This window comes from Suricata suricatta, chromosome 14 (assembly GCF_006229205.1).
Source record: "Suricata suricatta isolate VVHF042 chromosome 14, meerkat_22Aug2017_6uvM2_HiC, whole genome shotgun sequence".
Lineage (NCBI taxonomy): Eukaryota > Metazoa > Chordata > Mammalia > Carnivora > Herpestidae > Suricata > Suricata suricatta.
Window position 1 is genome coordinate 1,559,596 of NC_043713.1, and position 10,450 is coordinate 1,570,045.

A 10,450-nucleotide genomic window follows, 5' to 3' on the forward strand; every position below is an offset into this window, starting at 1 on the left:
AAAGAAATAACGCTCCTGCATTCATTGTGGAAATGGGATTTGAATCAAGAGAGTGAAAGTTCCATCTAATCTAAGCTCAACCTGAGGTACTTAGTTCGTGTAGTTTAAGACACTGTTACTGTTTAAATATAGTTAATGATGAGGCTCCAGAGAGGTGAGGAACATGCATACTGCTTTCTCTTTCACCAAATCATATTCCAATGGGAAATTGAAAATAATAATGGCATGTGTGTGTGTGTGTGTGTGTGTGTGTGTATCTTTATCCAAATGTCCCCTTAACAAAGACACCAGCCATATTGGATGAGGGTCCGCACTCATGACTTTATTTTAACTTGATGACCTCCATAAAGCCCTGACCTCAAACTGCGGTCACATTCTCACTTACTAAGGGATAAGACACAAACATACCTTTTAGAGGGAAACAATTCAACCCATAATGGAAATTTTAATTAAGTAAAGGTATAGTTACTAAATTCCGGTTCAATAGTCAGCTACACTAAATACTTTCGTTTATTTCTATTTTTCTCCAGTTCCAAAGCTCAAGTGTCTGTATGATTATTTTCCAAATGTAGCCATTATGAAGGTTTGCGATAAAGTAATGGTCAGAGATTTATTACAAGCATGTGTCTGTGGCTGGTCTGAAGAGAGAAGGACATTTCCCAAATTCCTCCTCACGGAGGAATGTTTACAGTATACTGAAGGCATTGGCCATTTCAGAACTCATCAGAGAACAGTTGGGAATGATTTATTGTGGACACGCTTTAATTTGGTACACCAAAAAGCACATTAGGACTTCTGCAGACTCTGTTCCTCAGGTACTAAGCAATAAGTGATTTGTTATTGATTTATCCACTAGATAAAGAAGATTGTTACTGCAAAACCCCACAGCACCAAGAACTTTAAGGATAAAGAGTAGAAACACTGAGAATAGATGATGGATAGTTGTCGAGATAAATTTGATCATTTCCCTGAATCTTAAGTACTTGGCCGCATCTCTTTAAAGTTCTACTACAAAATCTCACATCTGCCCTGGATCTTGCTTACTAACCATATTATAATTGGTATCTGTACATGTAATAACTAGGCAATACTAGGTTTGGTGACTTTTTGGACCAGAGTGAAGCCGCTGACACAGGGGAGGTGGGTTTCTGTCTTTTCCGGTGGGCAGTTCTCTCCACAGCCCAGGGCGTCTGCTTGTGCCTTTCCTGTCCATGCAAAAGCAGAGATGTCCTTTCCCACTCACAAGGGTGAACTTGAGGTCTTATTCCACCACACTCCAAAAAAAGATGGAAGACAGAAAAACTCTGTCCCTTGCATTCTGCCGTCCGGATGCTACCGCTGCGTGGTCCGTGGCTTTGTTACCTGAGCTAACAGAACCCACTTTTAGATGAAAGTGGTTTGATTTGGGCATCCATCACTTACAAACAAATAATTCAGCGGTAAATAAAACTGTGCATAATATATGAGAATAATTTAACTCTTAATGGAGCATTATAAGAAGTCTCTTTAAAGAATTGCACAAGTTACATATGGACACTGCTTTTCTGATATTTTAGAATTAAACAAATTTTAATGTGGAAAAGAAACTGAGCCAAGTGAAATTTTAGAACAAATTGTCTGTGACGTCTTGCAGCTGAGCGACACTGGTTCGTCCACTAAGTGCGCAGACTTGCTACATCACTAGATGAGATGCTTTCACACAGAAAGTTCTTGCTTTTGATTAGCTGTGGGAAGTAGCAAAGAGCTGTAGAGAAGAAAGTGTTGTATTATTTTTCCCCAGGACCAAAAGAAAGTAAAATATAATGAAAGTACTTTAGTTTTGATTCTCCTGCCCTTATACCACAAAGTAATTCCTGATGTATTTATAGAGAATGGAAAAACCAATTATTTCTACAATCCATCCCCTAATCCAGGGTCTGTGATACATTTTATAAACATCTCAGTAGATATTGAGAAAGGAAATATTAAGTGTCTAGTACCCATCAACACTCAGCTATGTGATTTATATATATTATCTCTTTTAACCCAAATGATAAACTTGGCCAAGCTACCACGACTGTGGTTCAGGTGAGGAGCATAGATGTGTAAAACTCGATGCAGTTCACACAGTTAGTCAAAGTCGGATTCTGAACTGGTTTTCTTGGGTCAAAGCACATGCTATTTACATTCTTCTGTGTTATCTTCCAAGATGGGATGATTATTAATTATCTGAAATGTATGTAGAATGCCAAATATTGAGGAGCTGTTTTGAGATTCTTAAAGATTCTGCCGATAGGTTCTTCTGCACGTCGGTCATCGATCTAGACAGAGGGCTTTCCCTACCAGGCTCTCTGCAGTATTTCTGTGTAACTCTGCACAGTGCCTCCCTTTAAGAATCCGTCATATTTGTCACTTCCACGGCAATTACCATCACTATTGTCACAACCACCACCACCTCCATCATCACCTCTGTCACCACAACATTCTGGTGACTTCCTGGCACAGTCTTAAGCTATATGGATTCAGATTTCAAATCAGATTCAGTTCCACGAGTGGTAGGTGTTGGTGTTTGTTTTCATTCATGTATAACTTCCTTTTCCTGGGTTCGAACAATTTAAGGAACACTCCAGGTGTTTCATCATATTTTTATTTTATTTTAGTGTCATTTCTATGCAGCCTGATTTATTTAAGCATCACCCTGATTCCTCCCAGTCCTTTGAATTTGTTTTATTTTGCACGTTTCGAGCTCCATCTGTTCATTAGGAAGAGGCTGTCTTCTCCCCCTCTCTCCCCCCCTCCTCAGGATTGTGCTCTAAGACAATTTCTTTCCACGGACACTTCATTTTGTGCTCTGCTCTCCGACAGCCAAAAGTGAAATCAATTCTTCCTCGACTCATAATGACAATCTATCAGGGACGGGTTTTGAGTTTTCTAAAGAAAAAAGTTCAAAGTTTTCCCTGGCAATAAGCTCTTTCCTACTTCTTCATAAAGACTTGAAACAAAAATGGTGACATCGGTAGAGTTGTTCTACAACATAAGGGTTTAACAAATAGCAGATTAGTAAAACGGTGGCTCTTTCATAAAAAGTTGGTGAGATTTTAGAAGTTGGTTTATCTGTTTGCATGATCACGCACCCTCCACGTGTGGGGCGCCCGGGAAAGTGTCCCTTTACCGGAGAATCGCCCGCTGTGACCCCCTGCCCCCCCCCCGCTCATGTTCCCCTGCCGAATATCACAAGACAGCAGCTTCCCCAACGTGCCCCCGCGTGAATGCAGTGTCCACACGCGCTCCCTCGGCCTGAGCTGGCAGAGCCAGTGTTTGCCTCGGACCAAGAGGAAAAAGCAGCGATATTTCACGGTACTGTGTTCCGAGTTGTCTTACACTTGAGAGTTGACTCTCCTGGAGGATCCTGATGCAATTGTGACCTAAGTGAAGGCGCAAGATATAACTGTGCCCCCTGGCCGCGGTGAACCGTTATTGTCTGCCCACCGCCACTGTAATTTCAGCCAAATAAACAATGAAGTCAGACTTGTCGAGGGAGTTCACTTGCACACATTACCTTTGCTTCATAAAGAATAACACACGGAGCTCCGTGGGTGCCGACGATGGCCCAAAGTGAGGTGTCCGTTTGATGTCCCCGTGTAATAACCCACTCTTTAAAAATGAACCCTGCTGACATAGCTCACAGACCCAGAAAACTCTCAAGGAAAACCTAGCATTAGAGGGAGACAATCCGGAAGGTCCTAACGTAGCCTTTCCAGGACTAGCCCTGGATAAAGACAGTTAATTATGCTCACAGATATTTATTACCTCAAAGTGTCTAAATAAAATGTAGCTCTTAAACTATTATCCAAGTAAGCCCAATGATTTTAACTGGTTCTTTTCACTTTGTATTGATAATCTGTAAAGAAAAACATACATAAGCACACTTTCTCAAAACACAACCAATACCAACAAACATAATTTCTAAATGTAAAGAACGTCCTGAAAACTAATGATGAACTCATTTTCTTAGCCAATGTGACCTTCATGTGAAGACAGCTTCTTAAAGAGCATTTACCACTGACAACACAAAACTTTGGGGTATTTTTTTTTCGGAAAATCAAATGGTTTGTCCACTAAAGAATCAACATTAAAACCCTTTTATGCCCTTGCATAAAAAATTCACCTTCACAAATAAAAGCAAGCTGTGAATCATTTATCTTTGCTTATCTCTTTGATTACCATATATTAATTAAGATGTGAATTACTACTTAACATAAAAGGATGCCTAAGATCCAAAAAGAATTAAAAATGAATGCTTCGAGAGGGAGACAATGAGGAGGGTGATTCAGGAAGCGATTGAAAAATGAATGTTTACTTTTAATGTTTTACTTTGCTATTTTCCTTAAAAGAAAATCTATATAAATTTATATTGTTTGCACTCGGCTGTTCTCCACTGGCTGGAGAGCAGCTGTCCTACGGCATCGGTCTTCGGATGGCTGGGTGGCGGGACTCAATAATCTGTCCCAGCCCAGGTTAAGTGATGGAATTCATTTAAATGCCCTAGAAGTAATCATCCACAAAGAGTACATTATTTCTCTTTTATGAATTTTCAAACCTAATACTGATGGGTGGCATGCAATTAAACCTGATCAATATGTAATTTAGGTGGGCTGACATGTTTTCAAATTCACAGAATATAGATTCTTTCAATATTGCAAGAGCTTGCTGAAGTACTTCGCTTTTACAAAATACAGTACGGAGAAGACAATGCTTAGCCAGAAGATGCAGGAAGCTCAGTGTACTTGGAGACTCTGATTTTTGAACGAAACCATAACTGGGCATTAAGAATAGGCCTGGCTTTGTTTTCACTCTGTCTCTGCTTCCGTCTCTCTTCCAAACAGGAGGTGAGAGCAGGGAAATCCACAGGATTTTGTCAAGTGCCAGCTTGGTAATTTTCATGTGCAAATACTTTCAAAGGCATGATAAATAGCAATTTAAAAATTGCAGAACGTAATGTGTATTATAATGAGAAAAATTACGTATACATTTATTCATAAATCTTTATTTGCATAGAATGAAACTGAGGCAAAAGCGGGGAAAAAAAAGAAAGAAAGAGAAAAAGAGGGACGGAAAGGAGAAGCCCAGGGAGGGTGGGATTAGCATAATGACCCTTTGTGTTAAGCTAATAAACACAGGTTAGTACACTGGCCTGTGACCCCGGAGGTGAAGGGCGCCTCTCTCCAGTATTCCTAATTAGCTCGCTGTCATCTACACAGTAAGAATTACACTTGAGTTCCTATGATTTGACAGGATTCAATTTTAAATTTCATGCCTGAGGTCTTAAAGTGCTCTTTCACCCCGCACATTTGCATATTGTACATGACCTAGCAGATACCGCAGGGCTGTGTCTGCCGGACCGGCGGGTGGCCCAGGTGCGGGGACCACGCGCAGCTCGCCTCCGCGGCGGAGGGCCGTCCCAGGGGGGCCGCCTTCTCGCCGCTCCTGCCCCGCCCGGTCCTCCGATCTGGGTTCCTCTGGACTTTGACCTACGGACGGTGGACTTTTTGGCAAATGGTTACTTAAACTCATTAAACCTACTTCTCCTCTGTGGGTACATGATCTGCTTCAAGTGGGGGCCCCTGGCCCTGGGACAGTCCCGACTTCCCTGCGCCCCCCTCTGTGCAGACCCACCTCCCACCCATGCCGACAGGGCAGGACCTTATTGGGGATGGCATCTTGGCATGCAGTCCACTGCCCAAGGCTGTGCCCCTGGGAAGGCTCTGGGCCACGGAAAGCCACGTGGATCTGACTGAGACACTGAGACACCTCGTCCTGCTCTCCCACGGCCGGGAGCCGCGTGGCCCAAGCCTGGTCTGGGGTGACAGTCCCGAAGACCAGGGCGCAAGGGCCGGCACAGCTGTAAAACCGAGTCCAGGAACAAGCCGGCGGTATCTGCGGCGCTCAGCTTGCGTAGATGCGGCCAGTGAAGTGAGCAGGGCTCCGGGCGCGAGGCCTCCAGGCGCTGGGACGGCCTCATGGACCCCGCCATGCTCCACGCGTGAGCTGCGGTGCTTTGCTGCATTTGAAAGATTCCTAGAAAATCGAAGATTCCCCTTTTGAAAGGTAAAAATCTACTTTTACTACTGTGGAAAAACTTAAGCCAACAGAAAAAGAAAGACAATAATATAATAGTTACCGTGTAAGGACGTTTAATTAAAGTTCTCCTTTGACCCCGGAAGCCCCTGCCGGGCCTCACTCAGCCTTTTCTGAGGGTCTGGGTGCAGAGCGGGTGTCGGAGAGGAGGGAGGCGTAGGAACGCACTGTTGGTTTATTATCTGAAGAGCAGGAGGTCATAGTGGACCACACTGAGTGTTAGCCGTCAGCAAGCACGTCTCCGCGCTAACTTCACACTAAGAAAAATGTCACAGATCTCTTTAAGTCTCATCCGGCCCCAAATCCTACACCTTCTCCTAAAAGATAGTAATTACTCCAAAGTTGGTGGACATTATCCTGTATCAGAGACAGTAAAACGACTTTCGCTTTGTTGGCTAGAACATTGACGAACCCACGGTAACAGCAGCAGAAAGAGCAGAGGGTGAGCCCTGCCAGGAGCTCTGGTGGGAGCAGCCTTCTTTCGCCGAAGTCTGGAAGACTTTACGTCACTGGAAGAAAAGGGAAGAACAAAGTAAGAAGCACGCAGGACGCGAAGGAACATCACACGAGCACTCTGCTCCTGAAGCAGAGTCGGGGCGCCAGCCGCCTGCGCGGCAGCTGGTGGGCCCTAGGGACACAGGCTTGGGAGGCCGTGGTCAGGCACAGGGGTCTGGGTCTCACAGTCGCAGTCGGGTGCGTGGGAACAATTCCTGCCGGGTGACTCACAGGGGCGGGGCCGAGTCACAGGGGCGGGGCCGAGTCACGGGGGCGGGGTCTCCGGGGACTCACAGGGGCGGGGCCGAGTCACAGGGGCGGGGCCGACCCACAGGGGCGGGGTCTCCGGGGACTCCCAGGAGGTGAGCCTTAAACAGGGCACCTGTTTCCTCACAGGGAGGCCCGTGTGCGTGTGCACATACACACAAAATATGCATATGCCTCTCTGTTTGAATGTCCACGTGAACAGTGTGTACGATACAGAAGCTTAGTCTCAAACGCCGCGGTTTTAGGAAGACATCCTCTCAGTAAACGCCCTCCCGTAATGCCCCTCCCAGAGACAGTCCTGCGGAGTCTTGTGTTACGTACACATTCATCAAAAATCCATTCTAACCAAACATGAGACTTCTCTAAATGTGTCAGTTATTGAAATATGTGGACTATGTCAACAGTTAAAAGTTGAAAGGAAAAGGGGAAAAATTGCTTTCGTCTCTATAAATACTCCCGTGCGGCTGGAAGACCGTGTGTGCTAAGCCAGCTACATGCCCTGTAAAGGCCTTCCCAGCTTGTCTGTCACTGAAGTGAGCTCCGTGGCGGGAGAGGAAGAGGGGCCAGCCTCCCACGTGTGAGTAAACAGAGAGCCCCGCGACTCGAGCCCACAGCCTCCGGGAAGTCTTTCTTCTTAAAACGCTAACGTGTTATCTTGAATGTGTCATTTAGAAGCGCCTGCAGTGATATGAAGGCAGAGACATTCTCTGAGCGATTTGCTGGTCACTGAGACAGAAATGACAAAGGATTCTGTCTATTAGTTTTTCAATACAGTGCTCAATAGTAGTAGGAAATTGATGGTGTGGCTGCGGCGCTGCAGCGCGGGGACTTATGATGCGGACAATAGCGCTTTCAATAAAAGGGCTTTTGATTTTCTATGTGTCAAACTGTTTTAATATTAGGGCATTTCTAGGTCAATGAAGGGTTAATGTAGCATCATAAATCATATCCAAACAAGAGCCTTGAGCTTGCTGTACCTAGAACGTAGTTTGTTAAGGTCAAAAAAGCATCCCCCCCCCCAAAAAAAACCCCCACAAAATGGTAGGTCGCTAAAGCGATGTGGAGACCGCATTTATTTCACTGCCCCCGACATCGACGTGGCATACTAAAGAGAGTGAAAAATAGGTGAATTAGAAATTAATGATTCTCTGCTATGTAAATGGCAATTAAAGGGCATGGCCTGCTGCAGGCTTGGTCCTGAAATCATCTCCGTTTGTTTGGATGGAAATTCAGAGCCGAGGTCAACGTTGCAGGGGCCCCACACGTCCTTACCGAAGGCTCTCATCTTCCCTCCACACAGACCCCCAAGTAAACTGAACTTGCACCCTATTCATCCACCTTTGCGATAGAATTTCCACAATCACGTCCTGCGGTTAATCTCCGGGTATGAATAAATAATGCGCGCTCCAGCGGGCGGCGGGCCGCCTCCGTGTTCCGCAGCCGCAAAGCTCAATAATGCGCATTGATCCTGCCCTGCGCATCCCAGCGCCCTCCCGACAGGGCTGCGCGGTGGCCGGCGTTTCCGAGCTCCCCCGCGTCTGGGACGCTCCGGAAGAGTTGTTGTCTGAGAGGAGAAGGCGCCAAACTGTTACGTTTTTTACTCACTAAAAAAACCCTTTCAGCACCATTACTGGAAAGTGCAATTAAAAAAGATGACAAATTCAATAAGATTTAATGAAGAACACAAGGAATGCGATGAAAGAACACATTTCCCATTTTGTTTGTGCTTTTAGTCTAAACTAGCCACATATATTACACCTTGCAAAGAGGTCGTGCGGGGGTAAAGAGCCTGTTAAACACGCGTCTCCGGGGGAAGAGATCCCAGGGCCACAGCCAAGAAGCCCGCGGTGGCGGCGGACAGCGCAGGTGCGCGTCTCCTGGCGTGGAGAAGCCACGAAAACCCACACCCACCCACGCCAGACAAACAGAGCTCCGACAGCAGCGCAAACTTGGGCACAATTTGTCACTTAAAATCTGCAAATCCCTGCAATATCGGGTGCTCGCATGTGAAACAAATGGGCTCTGGGAGGGCGCACCGCATTGACGATCTGGCAGAGAGCAATTTTCTGTCGTTTAATGAAGGATGGAGAGAGGCCTGACAAAGTGCCCGCTCATTACAAGTTTGTTTTTGTGTGTGTGTCTGGGCTGCCGACAGAGAGAGTGTGCGTGTGTGATGAAAAGGTAATCTCCCCAGTTCAATCTTCTTAGACAAGTTAGAATTGTTAAGGACAATCTTATTTTATCGTGAATTCATTTGGACAGTACTGAACAAAGAATCAAGTGAAACAGCACCATGTTGGTATTTCTTTTTAGCTGAAACAATATAAAAATATTAGGTCGTTGTGGCTTTTCAGGCTTGCTTCCAACCCTGGGTAACAAAACAAATTATGTATCTATATATGCGTATAATTTTACAATGATTTAGAAAGGATCCAATTAAACTCTGTCCAGCCATAAGTACATATGAAATGTGTTCAGTATATGATTTCTGTAAGATTTCTGTTCTAATATTCTATACTGAGGAACATAATACAATGATGGGCTGTATTATCCCAATGACCATTACATTCAATTTTGTCATTGATGAAAAGAATTAATTTAGACCATGAAACTAATAAGCCGCTCGCCAAATTCACCTACATCCAAACACAACTTTGAATAATTCTCAGATCAGAGCTCTAGAAATCAACTGGATAAAATAGAAAGATTTAATAATATATCAAAGCTGAACCCACAATTCTTTTAGTTTGGTTAATTTGGACCACCCATGGAAAAGAATCGAGATTTTCTTCTTTTTTATTTAATAAGTAAGATATTAAGGAACACGGTTGTACAGAGATGTGCACTGAGCAAACCATTAGGAGACTCTTGCTAATAATACTGAAAGAAATGTGGTCTAACCAAGTGTTAGATAAGGTTATCAAGGAGATACATGTAAATACACACACCCACACCCACACCCACCCACCCACACACACACACAGTCTCTGAAATAATCCACGTGTCATCTGCAGATAATTGGGTAGGTCCATATACAAATAACAAAGTGTAAACCCAGGCCTGCTCTCGATGTCACAGATACAAGACAGGGGGCCGCCCCTCTCGCTGCAGAGTCTCCTGTTTGCAGACACACTGGGTCTGGCATCAGACACGCTGTCTGCTTCTCTGCTCCCCAGTAAAATCTCTCTGTCTGCAACTGCCTGAAGTTTAGTCCTTTTCTACATTCTGCTTTTCTCTCCTGGTTTTAAACTAAATATGAGATATTCTTGTGATTTCTGTTATTGTTCCTCATAGATGAATCAATGTGCCCAGGGAGAACATGGGTCTCCTCACTGGGATGGAGGAAAGACACGACCACCCGTGGAAGCCCATGGCCCTGTCCTGTTTTAAGGAAGAAGCTGGAACTCCTCGTGGGGAACCAGAGCACAGACGGGAAGCTCTGATCAATGCTCTGTCAGAGGTCGTGTACGGCAGTCACCGTGCCCCCGCCAGCCCCCGCCAGCCCACGCCAGCCCCCGCCAGCCCCCCCAGCCTCCGCCAGCCCCCGCCAGCCCCCGCCAGCCCACGCCAG

The 10,450-nt window shown here is 45.2% G+C and overlaps 1 long non-coding RNA gene across 2 annotated transcripts; it reads right to left on the bottom strand.

Annotated features, from left to right (window-relative positions):
* Nucleotides 1–5,263: 5,263 nt before the first annotated feature.
* LOC115278238 lies at nt 5,264–6,786 on the bottom strand. Of its 2 annotated transcripts, none has more exons than XR_003902774.1 (3): nt 6,161–6,786; nt 5,683–6,057; nt 5,264–5,510 (listed from the first exon to the last, which is right to left on the bottom strand). It is a non-coding gene; the product is annotated as an uncharacterized LOC115278238 (long non-coding RNA). The 2 variants fall into 2 exon arrangements; XR_003902773.1 differs by having other exon boundaries at nt 5,683–6,077.
* Between the last annotated feature and the right edge of the window lie 3,664 nt (nt 6,787–10,450).